This window comes from Notolepis coatsorum, assembly GCF_963971535.1.
Source record: "Notolepis coatsorum genome assembly, chromosome: 14".
Taxonomy (NCBI): domain Eukaryota; kingdom Metazoa; phylum Chordata; class Actinopteri; order Aulopiformes; family Paralepididae; genus Notolepis; species Notolepis coatsorum.
In genome coordinates this window covers 60,357,587-60,370,823 of record NC_140178.1, presented here as the reverse complement: position 1 = coordinate 60,370,823, position 13,237 = coordinate 60,357,587, and the positions used below count along the sequence as shown (strand labels likewise).

At 44.8% G+C, this 13,237-nt stretch overlaps 1 protein-coding gene across 1 annotated transcript in view; it reads left to right on the top strand.

Moving 5' to 3' along the window:
* Window positions 1-13,237, top strand: part of rras (RAS related) — a 56,046-nt gene that overhangs the window by 20,815 nt on the left and 21,994 nt on the right. The gene's annotated exons all lie outside the window — the stretch shown is intronic.

Here is a 13,237-nt window from a genome sequence, read left to right as displayed (position 1 = left end):
ATTGAGACCCAAAATTCTTGCTGTAGATATTTCTTGATAAATCACATCGAGATATGTAAGAGTCCAGACCTTCCGGCACATTTTTTCCGGTTGAAACCATTGTGATGCTATCAGCTTTTTAGCCACTGTGATACCAGATAAAACTAATCTCTTTAGCTGTGGATGTACTGCACACTGAAAGACATCATTCAGCAGTAATACAGAGGGGTGTACAGTAGGGCTGCAACTAATGACTAATTTGGTAGTCGACTAATCTGCCGATTATTTTTTCGATTAGTCGACTAATCGAAAACCAATGTAAACAACAACAAAAAAATATATATATATAATTACCTATCTTTGTGAAAGTGGCTTCTCAGCTCTGGTCCAGCTGAAGACAGAGCAGAGGAACAGATTGGACATTGAGCATGACCTCAGAGTTGCTTGTCTACCATCACCCCAGACTTTGAGACTCTTGTCAGGACCAAACAACAACATCATAACATGATGATCCCATAGCAAATTAAAATAATGACTCATGAAACATTTGAATTTGGATCTTTAAGCCACTTTAAATGAAAATGTATTTGAAGAACAATACAGCAATCACTCATAACAAGATAAATAAATTAAATAATACAAATTAAAGTGGAAGTGTACTTTAAATAACTTTTGTTTGCTGTGTGTGAGAGGAGTCCGTGTGTGTGTGTATGTGTGTGTGTCTTACTCTGATCGCTGTGTGAGTGAGAGGAGTGTGTGTACTGTGTAATTTGTGTGTGTGTCTTACTCTGATCGCTGTGAGTGAGAGGTGTGTACTGTGTAATTTGTGTATGTGTGTGTGTCTTACTCTGATCGCTGTGTGTGAGTGAGAGGAGTGTGAATGTGTCTGTGTCGCGTCTCTACAATTCGTAGCCGCATTTCTGCAGACCCCTCTCTGATTGGTTGAGCTCCATTTCTGCAGACCCCTCTCTGATGGGTTGAGCGAAGCCCCTCTCTGATTGGAAATGTACTACGTTATTTCGCGTGACTTCGCGGTTTATTCATAACGTTATGCACATTTCACAACACAGCCAGCTGTCAGAAACTCTACATTGTAACGTTGTTATTTCGCGGCCTGCCCATTTGATGTTCCCAAATCATGTTCAGAAAGTATCAGAGACTTCTATTGACCAAGGAAGGAAGTAGTTATTATTAGTATGACACAACATTTCCGTAGCAATTAGGGCTGTCTTAAATGCTTCGAAGCTTCGAACGTTCGATTCGATGGCACAAGCTTCGAACATTAAAAAAAAATTGAAGTTAAATTTTTTTTTTTTTTTTTTTTTTACTTTTTTTTTTTTTACTTCGATTTGTGTGTGTGTGTGTGTGTGTGTGTGTGTGTGTGTGTGTGTGTGTGTGAACTACCCATCCCAGTTAGGACAGCCGAATCCCGTCCAATCTTTCGCCGTCGACTAAAGACTCACTTCTTCAACCATTATCTGAAATGATAAAAAAAAAAAAAAAATCTAACCGTGACTAACCTTACTGTCATGCACTTGTCCTAATAAACTAACCTACACTGTAACACGCAACACTTTGATGAACATTGTTACTCAGCTGATAGAGTTGTACCCTTCTTGCTGTCTTGTCGTACAGAACTTGTAAGTCGCTTTGGATAAAAGCGTCAGCTAAATGTAAGTGTGTGTGTGTGTAGGTGTGTGTGTGTGTGTGTGCGCGCACCTTGTAGAATTCCACACATAAGAAAGAAAGATACTGGGATGAATAAACAAAATAGGAAATAAAATGTAGAAATGCATGCAATACATAAATAAATATGAATCTCCATATATGAAATATAACATTTAGATAAGGTGCTACTGAGATGTTTTGGTGAGTTCTTTGTTTTTTTGTGGAAGTTGCCCTTAAAAATGCATGAACATTCACTGATAATTGGTCTGTAGTGGAGTCTACAAGGTCTACATTGCCGGACCATGTAGAATCCGGACCTTGTAGACTGACATAATTCTGTGCATAGTTTAGTCTACACAGGCCATATTTCAAATAATCAAAATCTTACTTCATTCATCTTAAACATTCTTGATTTGGGGGATTGGTAGTTCCCATGAAATCTGAAGTTGTTCAAACGACAACAGCGATCCACCTTGAATTAAATCACACAGCCGAGTGAAACCTTGTTGGATGCGTCAGTCACGAAAGGGGCTACTTAATTAATTAATCCAACCCACTTTATTTATAGAGCACATTTAAAAACAACAACGTTTACGAAAGTGCTGTACAAGTCTCACAACATAAGATAAAAAAAAAAAAAAAAATTAAAAAGAAAATATTGAATTTTTTTTTTTTTTTTTTTTTTTTTTTTGAAGCTTCGAATTAAAATCGAAGCACGGCCCCGAAGCTTCGATTGCCAAAAAAAGCTTCGAAGGTCAGCCCTAGTAGCAATTGACCACCAGACTCTTTCTCTTAGGGCATTAACTGGGTTAATTAATATAAATGTTATATTGTAACTGTCTAGTTACACATTGGTTCCGAAACATGTGTGTTTCTGGCTGCAATTAAAACTTTGAATCAGAGAGCTCTGGTCAGCGAAGCAGGCGAGCGATTATTATTGGTTTTTAATGACAAACCAATTACATAATCCTATCCAACATATGTGTAAAGGCACACACAACATATTCCAGTTAACGGTATATTTTTTTTAATGATTCGTTATGGCGTAATCAATACTTCCATGCGTATAAATTGCGTTCGCGACCTCCATGTTTTGGGGCTATTCATCAGAAAACTCGAATCCGGGATTCGGCTCCCATCCGTCGGGCAACAACTGTGGGTTTTCAGCCTCTCTCTGGAGCTTAACGGAGTTTCGACTCCTGGCTAGAGGAGCTTGTCGCGGCTCATGCGCATGCGCGCGATCGGCCAATCAGAGAGGGGTCTGCAGAAATGGCCTCAACCAATCAGAGAGGGGTCTGCAGAAATGCGGCTACGAATTGTAGAGACGCGTCTGTGTCTTACTCTGATCGCTGTGTGTGAGTGAGAGGAATGTGTGTGTGTCTTACTCTGATCGCTGTGTGTGAGAGAGAGGAGTGTGAATGTGTGTGTGTCTTACTCTGATCGCTGTGTGTGAGTGAGAGGAGTGTGTATGTGTGTGTGTCTTACTCTGATCGCTGTGTGTGAGTGAGAGGAGTGTGTATGTGTGTGTCTTACTCTGATCGCTGTGTGTGAGTGAGAGGAGTGCGTGTGTAATGTATTGTGTGTCTAGTCTGATCATCATCTCCTGCAGGGGAACAATGTTTTCAATGTCCAAAATTTGCTATGGGATCATCATGTTATGATGTTGTCTGGAACCCTGAGAAGCCACTCTCACAAAGATAGGTAGTGCACAAAAAAAAAAAAATTAAATAAATTAAATACATTTTTTTTTTTTTTTTTTTATGACTAATCGACGCAACAATTTCTCGTCGACGATTTTTTATAATCGACGTCGTCGATTATGTCGACTAATCGTTGCAGCCCTAGTGTACAGGTATATTCAGAGTTAAGAGATTTGATAATTGTTGGGTCACTTCTTTCCAGAATATCTTAACTGGTGGGCAGTCCCAGTACATGTGCATAAATGTCCCCTCTTCCCCATTTGTACATAAGGAGCATTTGGGGTCTTGTTTAAGACTCATTTTGTTCAGTCTTATAGGAGTTAAGTATGTCCTGTGAATATAGTTAAGATTGATTTGTTGATGGTCCGGGTTCCTTGATGCAAGTCGAACATTTGCGCAGGCTTCTTGCCAGTCAAAATCTATCTCCAGGTCTGGTATATCCCTCCTCCAGACTGAGTCTAGATGGAGGGTTTCATATCAGGATGTAATTGATGATAAAAATCTGAAACAAAACCTCTCGATGTCTCTCTTTCATAGAAGAATTTGTGTTATCTGTGGTGTACAATTGGTATCCTTAATGGAACACCGTGAACCTTCAAACATGCCAATAACTGTGCGTAAAAATAATGTGGACTTGGTGAGATAATGTTTTTTGCGTATTTCATCATAACTACAAAAACCCTGTTTGTTGAAAACATCTCCTAATGAGTGTATGCCTTGCTTTTCCCATCTAGGGAATCTTATAGGTTGTTTTCCAATCAAGAGTGCATTGTTATTGAATAAGGGAGTATGATTACCGTAATTCCTCTAATAGTAACCCCGGCTTGTATTTGTTTCAACTGTAGCGGATACCAGGCTTGTATTAGGAGGAGGCATGTATAAGAGAGAGGCCTATATTTCTAATTTTTAAACGGATCATAATGAATAAATCAACATTTTGTGTCAGTTTGAACCCAGTAAAATGTACTGGGTTCATTTATTGAAACCAAGTACTGTATGAAATACGGCAGTAAACGGTGCAATTACAGGTGGTCAAAAAAAGTAAAATAAAGTAAAATAGTGCAATCACAATACTGGTATAATAATAATAATAACTTCGTTTTATACAATTCTGAGGTAGGCTTACTCTCTTGGTAAACATTAACACCATACCATTATATGGTATTTACTGCACAGCCAGGCCAGCAAATAACAACAATAACAAAATATATTGCCTATGGTAAATCCGTTGAGGGAAATACCGTAATTCCTCTAATATACATGAAACCCGGCTTGTATTAGGAGGCCGGCTTATAATTGCTTAGCTCAACAGCGCACCCGGTCATTAATAGAGACCCGGTTTTTAATTGAATACCGGTTACTATTAGAGGAATTACGGTATGCCATTTCTGTGGGATAGAATATTTTTTTTGTGTTTCACGCTGTTAGATTCTGATCAAACTGGCCAGTATCACGTCTTCGTCTGTTTGGCTCTCCATCCAATTCCTCTGCGTTGTGTACTTTTAATGGTCCTGACGTCTCCGATACTGGTCGATAAGATCCTTATCTTCCCCCATTAGTGCAATCCATAAACCATAATACTCCTCCACTTCCGTAAGAATTCGACACTTCGACAACGTGAGATACCTTGTGAGGAAAAGCGTTGTTTTATTTCTCTAAACAGAAACCTCATAATCAGATGTTATCAGATGTTATCAAATTGTATCGTCCTTGAAGAGTCTATTCTAATGATCTTTCGGTGTGTTCAGATTGTCCTTTTGTGATTCAGTCCAATAGTGTTCAGGCCTGTTCGTTAGCCTAAGACCATCCTCGTGGTAGCCGAAGCTACTGATGTCGTGGCATTCTTCCTCCCCCCCCCCCCCCCCCCTCTCTCGTGATGAGAGGAGAGAAGGTCCTCTGTGTGATCTCAGTCCTACTCGCTCTCGGTCAGATTCTAGTCTGCTTTACCCGGAAACACTGTTCGACTTATAGGTCTTCGTCGTAGCAACGACGGCCCCCCGCCCCTCTCCTGGTTGTCATGCGACGTGCTGTCATGACGACTGCTAACCTTTCACACCATTAAACGTTTCATCCACTGTTGCATTAAAGAGGTCACCCCTCTCCTCCTGCTCTGGGCCTACACTCTGTTATCTATGTTCTTACAAGGAATGTAAACATTCGGCTGGCTGCTAAACCTTCTGCAGTGATGGCTACTGCCTCTTCTTCTATCACCGTTTTCTAAAGCGAACCATGCACATTTCATTACCACCGTTTTTAGCTGTGGTCATCTCTCCCCAATCTATACATCACATACATTGAAAAAGCACCGTTTTCTCTCAATCCCCCCTTGATTCTTATCACCCCTTCAGAATCATAAATCATTATTTGGTTTTTCAATTAATTATGCCAAAAATAGCCTGTGGTTGAAGCAAACCAACCTCGTCTCTCGTGCACAAGAAACGAAGACGGCCCACGGTCAACCCAGTGATCCTGCTGCCTGATGTCTGTTTGCGCCCCCCTTCGTGCACAAAGGGAACCGAAACCGACCACCAAAACCAACAACATCCAACGACTCATAACCATTGGAGCCCCCCTGTCTGCTCCCAATAATTATATCCTGTTGTTCTACTGTTCTCAGTTATATCTACCTTCTATATATATATATATATCCTTCTATACATATATCTTATATATGAATCCTCCATTTATATCTCATACTCCTAATCAATGAACACAGGACTTCTCGCTGTTGTCTCGTCTCTCGATCTCCTGATTGACTCTGAAAGGAAGTCCCTGTTTGTTCATGATTCACCGCCCGTGCTCTGTTGTTTCAAAACGCTCTCTAAACAGCATCTCCGCCGTGAAGGCCCCTCCGATGTCTGCCTCGTTCTCCCCTGGGCAACACCGCCTGCGACCGCTGGACTCCGCCTCGTCGGTCATCTCCGCCCCGTCGGTCATCTTGGTTGAGGCTCATCTCCACCGCCGTCGGCCCTCTCTCTCGTCGTGGACGATCTGTGTACCAGGCTGCCGTGCCTGGCCCCTGCGGCTTCCTCCTCCTCCAGTCTGTCTCCTGGCCATCTCCATCGCTGTCGGTGTCATTCCCCCCTTGAAAGCAGAAACACAACACCGGCAGTCTTTCTGTACACTCGACCCTGTGTTTTCTATTAGTCTACCGTGGCTTTGGGCCTGCAGCTCGTTCTCTATATATTTTTTTTTCCTCTGCAAGCCCCTGCCATGGCCACGCCCTTTCAGACTGTTGGACGGTGTGAGTGTCCTACAGCCCATGGCGCTATTTGTTCTCTATTAGTCCCCCACCTTCTCAACACCCATATCTAATCCTACAGGGCGGTTCCCTGTTTTGTTGTCTTCCGGCGTGACACCAGCAGCTAAACGATACCCACTCGGCGCTCTACGTTTGTCCCACGGGTGACCCCCAGCGCGCGCCAGTTCTTTCTGGTGACGTGTCCCCTCAAGACTCTGCCTATTTATTAGGTGTGAGAAGGCCCCACTGGAATTCAACCTCCCTCTTTATTCAATAATTAACCCATTCAAATAACTGCACCATCTTTCTGTGCAATTCTTATTTAATCAATTAATAATTAAACTTATTTAATTAACCTGTATATCGATCTTATTATTATGATAATAACATACAACCGAGCACACAACATAAGCCCTGTCCCCCTATCTTTTGGCATCCCACGCACTTGGTATCCTCACGCACGGACCCTCTTCCCGCCTCTTTGTGATAACCCAAAAACAGTGCAACAACCAAAAAACCCAGAATCAGTGCCTAAAACTATTTGCATCGCTCTAACATACAACAGAGCAGGTTGGTTCCCTGCTCCTAACTCACATACGTACTCGTACTATCATCTAACATACAACAGAGCTGTCCGTCGCCCTATACCCTACGGGGCTGTCTACCGTCGCCCTGGAGCTGTCACCGTTGCTCTATACCCTACGGGGCTGTCTACCATCGCCCTGGAGCTGTCACCGTCGCTCTATACCCTACGGGGCTGTCTACCATCGCCCTGGAGCTGTCACCGTCGCTCTATACCCTACGGGGCTGTCTACCATCGCCCTGGAGCTGTCCCGTCGCTCTATACCACACTTTGAGTTCCTTTACAAAGTTCTACATACACCACCGTGTATACACACAAGCAGTTGGTAATCTTGAAAAAATTAAACTCCTTAATTAACTTAAACTCTAAATATTCCCCTATGGGTAATGGAAACTCCCCAGCACTACCCCCCCTCCGCCACTAGGTGGCGACCTACTCCTCCTCCATGGTGTTTTAGTTGACGTGTCACTTCCTGGTTCTTTATCTGTTGTTATCTCCTCGTGGTGCTCACGGCCATTTTGACTCGCTCATAATGGCTACTCTCTCACAAACAAAACGAACGCTGCCCCTCCTTTCAAGGCCTAAAAAACACTGCTGTTTTCCTCTCTTTCCTATCCATTATCAGGGGACGCTTTCTCAGACTAATACTCTTGCCTGATCGGACATAATACACACTGGTACAATCTCCTTTCGACTTTCCTTCTGTTATGAAAACAGTCCCGCCATAACAATTTTTCGATCTGATTCAAGCGCCCCCCCCCCCTTTCCTCATCTCGCATTTACCCTCCTTAAACCAAAACTGTGCAGCCTGCCTCGTTTGCTTTTCATTCTCTGTAGATAACACCCTCGATTTCCACCATGGCTCTCTGCTCATATTATCACAGCTGGCATTCTCTGTGTCGAACTAGAAATGTTTACGTTTACGGATTCACTATCTGTTCGTTTTTATTTGGCGTTAAAATCAAAACAACCGTGTGCACAGTGAACTCACATTTTTGATCGGAGCGCTGTTTCCCCTACAGCGCTGGTTCGCCTCCTGACCGCTCGACTCGCCGCTCTCTCCCAGGGCTGACCGGCCTTGCTTCGATCATGATTCTCCCACACATTGATGACTGTTGTCCACTGTCGCCCCATTATTGAAAAAGTCTTTATCCGTTGTTCTTATCTCTTGCTTTCTGGCTGTCATCAACAACCAACTGTTCCCGTTGTTTTAATCTCTTGCAAATCCGGGTCACGGCACCATCTGTTAGATTCTGATCAAACTGGCCAGTATCACGTCTTCGTCTGTTTGGCTCTCCATCCAATTCCTCTGCGTTGTGTACTTTTAATGGTCCTGACGTCTCCGATACTGGTCGATAAGATCCTTATCTTCCCCCATTAGTGCAATCCATAAACCATAATACTCCTCCACTTCCGTAAGAATTCGACACTTCGACAACGTGAGATACCTTGTGAGGAAAAGCGTTGTTTTATTTCTCTAAACAGAAACCTCATAATCAGATGTTATCAGATGTTATCAAATTGTATCGTCCTTGAAGAGTCTATTCTAATGATCTTTCGGTGTGTTCAGATTGTCCTTTTGTGATTCAGTCCAATAGTGTTCAGGCCTGTTCGTTAGCCTAAGACCATCCTCGTGGTAGCCGAAGCTACTGATGTCGTGGCATTCTTCCTCCCCCCCCCCCCCCCCCCTCTCTCGTGATGAGAGGAGAGAAGGTCCTCTGTGTGATCTCAGTCCTACTCGCTCTCGGTCAGATTCTAGTCTGCTTTACCCGGAAACACCGTTCGACTTATAGGTCTTCGTCGTAGCAACGACGGCCCCCCGCCCCTCTCCTGGTTGTCATGCGACGTGCTGTCATGACGACTGCTAACCTTTCACACCATTAAACGTTTCATCCACTGTTGCATTAAAGAGGTCACCCCTCTCCTCCTGCTCTGGGCCTACACTCTGTTATCTATGTTCTTACAAGGAATGTAAACATTCGGCTGGCTGCTAAACCTTCTGCAGTGATGGCTACTGCCTCTTCTTCTATCACCGTTTTCTAAAGCGAACCATGCACATTTCATTACCACCGTTTTTAGCTGTGGTCATCTCTCCCCAATCTATACATCACATACATTGAAAAAGCAGCCTACACTCTAATCTCAGATGTTCTTCTAAGGAATTCATAACAAAACCCTCGCTGACGCGGCCTGTGCCTGTGAAATCACTGGTTCCACCACCGTCACCGTCTTCCATGCACATTTCAATCACCGTTTTAGCTGTGGTCATCTCTCCCCAATCTATACATCACATACATTGAAAAAGCACCGTTTTCTCTCAATCCCCCCTTGATTCTTATCACCCCTTCAGAATCATAAATCATTATTTGGTTTTTCAATTAATTATGCCAAAAATAGCCTGTGGTTGAAGCAAACCAACCTCGTCTCTCGTGCACAAGAAACGAAGACGGCCCACGGTCAACCCAGTGATCCTGCTGCCTGATGTCTGTTTGCGCCCCCCTTCGTGCACAAAGGGAACCGAAACCGACCACCAAAACCAACAACATCCAACGACTCATAACCATTGGAGCCCCCCTGTCTGCTCCCAATAATTATATCCTGTTGTTCTACTGTTCTCCCTCTTATCTACCTTCTATATATATATATATCCTTCTATACATATATCTTATATATGAATCCTCCATTTATATCTCATACTCCTAATCAATGAACACAGGACTTCTCGCTGTTGTCTCGTCTCTCGATCTCCTGATTGACTCTGAAAGGAAGTCCCTGTTTGTTCATGATTCACCGCCCGTGCTCTGTTGTTTCAAAACGCTCGTTAAACAGCGTCTCCGCCGGGAAGGCCCCTCCGATGTCCGCCTCGTTCTCCCCTGGGCAACACCGCCTGCGACCGCTGGACTCCGCCTCGTCGGCCGTCTCCGCCCTGTCGGTCATCTTGGTTGAGGCTCATCTCCACCGCCGTCGGCCCTCTCTCTCGTCGTGGACGATCTGTGTACCAGGCTGCCGTGCCTGGCCCCTGCGGCTTCCTCCTCCTCCAGTCTGTCTCCTGGCCATCTCCATCGCTGTCGGTGTCATTCCCCCCTTGAAAGCAGAAACACAACACCGGCAGTCTTTCTGTACACTCGACCCTGTGTTTTCTATTAGTCTACCGTGGCTTTGGGCCTGCAGCTCGTTCTCTATATATTTTTTTTTCCTCTGCAAGCCCCTGCCATGGCCACGCCCTTTCAGACTGTTGGACGGTGTGAGTGTCCTACAGCCCATGGCGCTATTTGTTCTCTATTAGTCCCCCACCTTCTCAACACCCATATCTAATCCTACAGGGCTGTTCCCTGTTTTGTTGTCTTCCGGCGTGACACCAGCAGCTAAACGATACCCACTCGGCGCTCTACGTTTGTCCCACGGTTGACCCCCAGCGCGCGCCAGTTCTTTCTGGTGACGTGTCCCCTCAAGACTCTGCCTATTTATTAGGTGTGAGAAGGCCCCACTGGAGATCGAACTCCCTCTTATTTCATAATTAAACTTATTTAATTAACCTGTATATCGATCTTATTATTATGATAATAACATACAACCGAGCATCGCTCTAACATACAACAGAGCAGGTTGGTTCCCTGCTCCTAACTCACATACGTACTCGTACTATCACGTACTAACACATAAGCCCCTGTCCCCCTATCTTTTGGCATCCCACGCACTTGGTATCCTCACGCACGGACCCTCTTCCCGCCTCTTTGTGATAACCCAAAAACAGTGCAACAACCAAAAAACCCAGAATCAGTGCCTAAAACTATTTGCATCTAACATACAACAGAGCTGTCCGTCGCCCTATACCCTACGGGGCTGTCTACCGTCGCCCTGGAGCTGTCACCGTTGCTCTATACCCTACGGGGCTGTCTACCGTCGCCCTGGAGCTGTCACCGTCGCTCTATACCCTACGGGGCTGTCTACCATCGCCCTGGAGCTGTCACCGTCGCTCTATACCCTACGGGGCTGTCTACCGTCGCCCTGGAGCTGTCACCGTCGCTCTATACCCTACGGGGCTGTCTACCATCGCCCTGGAGCTGTCACCGTCGCTCTATACCCTACGGGGCTGTCTACCGTCGCCCTGGAGCTGTCACGTCGCTCTATATACCCTACTTTGAGTTCCTTTACAAAGTTCTCACATACACCACCGTGTATACACACAAGCAGTTGGTAATTTTGAAAAAATTCAACTCCTTAATTAACTTAAACTCTACATATTCGCCTATGGGTAATGGAAACTCCCCAGCACTACCCCCCCCCTCCGCAATTAAACTCCTTAATTGAATTAAACTCTAAATATTCCCCTATGGGTAATGGAAACTCCCCAGCACTACCCCCCCCCCCCCTCCGCCACTAGGTGGCGACCTACTCCTCCATTTGCCTGTATTAGTTGACGTGTCACTTCCTGGTTCTTTATCTGTTATCTCCTCGTGGTGCTCACGGCCATTTTGACTCGCTCATAATGGCTACTCTCTCAAACAAACAAACGCTGCCCTTCCTTCCACGGCCTAAAAACACAGCTGTTTTTCCTCTCTTTCCTATCCATTATCAGGGGACGCTTTCTCAGACTAATACTCTTGCCTGATCGGACATAATACACACTCGTACAATCTCCTTTCGACTTTCCTTCTGTTATGAAAACAGTCCCGCCATAACAATTTTTCGATCTGATTCAAGCGCCCCCCCCCCCCCTTTCCTCATCTCGCATTTACCCTCCTTAAACCAAAACTGTGCAGCCTGCCTCATTTGCTTTTCATTCTCTGTAGATAACACCCTCGATTTTCACCATGGCTCTCTGCTCATATTATTACAGCTGGCATTCTCTCTCTGTGTCAAACTAGAAATGTTTACGTTTACGGATTCACTATCTGTTCGTTTTTATTTGGCTATAAAAAATCAAAACAACCGTGTGCACAGTGAACTCACATTTTTGATCGGAGCGCTGTTTCCCCTACAGCGCTGGTTCGCCTCCTGACCGCTCGACTCGCCGCTCTCTCCCAGGGCTGGCCGGCCTTGCTTCGATCATGATTCTCCCACACATTGATGACTGTTGTCCACTGTCGCCCCATTATTGAAAAAGTCTTTATCCGTTGTTCTTATCTCTTGCTTTCTGGCTGTCATCAACAACCAACTGTTCCCGTTGTTTTAATCTCTTGCAAATCCGGGTCCCAACGGCATCAACTGTAAGATTCTGATCAAACTGGCCAGTATCACGTCTTCGTCTGTTTGGCCCTCCATCCAATTCCTCTGCGTTGTGTACTTTTAATGGTCCTGACGTCTCCGATACTGGTAGATAAGATCCTTATCTTCCCCCGTTAGTGCAATCCATAAACCATAATACTCATCCACTTCCGTAAGAATTCGACACTTCGACAACGTGAGATACCTTGTGAGGAAAAGCGTTGTTTTATTTCTCTAAACAGAAACCTCATAATCAGATGTTATCAGATGTTATCAAATTGTATCGTCCTTGAAGAGTCTATTCTAATGATCTTTCGGTGTGTTCAGATTGTCCTTTTGTGATTCAGTCCAATAGTGTTCAGGCCTGTTCGTTAGCCTAAGACCATCCTCGTGGTAGCCGAAGCTACTGATGTCGTGGCATTCTTCCTCCCCCCCCCCCCCCCCCCCTCTCTCGTGATGAGAGGAGAGAAGGTCCTCTGTGTGATCTCAGTCCTACTCGCTCTCGGTCAGATTCTAGTCTGCTCTACCCGGAAACACCGTTCGACTTATAGGTCTTCGTCGTAGCAACGACGGCCCCCCGCCCCTCTCCTGGTTGTCATGCGACGTGCTGTCATGACGACTGCTAACCTTTCACACCATTAAACGTTTCATCCACTGTTGCATTAAAGAGGTCACCCCTCTCCTCCTGCTCTGGGCCTACACTCTAATCTCAGATGTTCTTCTAAGGAATTCATAACAAAACCCTCGCTGACGCGGCCTGTGCCTGTGAAATCACTGGTTCCACCACCGTCACCGTCTTCCATGCACATTTCAATCACCGTTTTAGCTGTGGTCATCTCTCCCCAATCTATACATCAC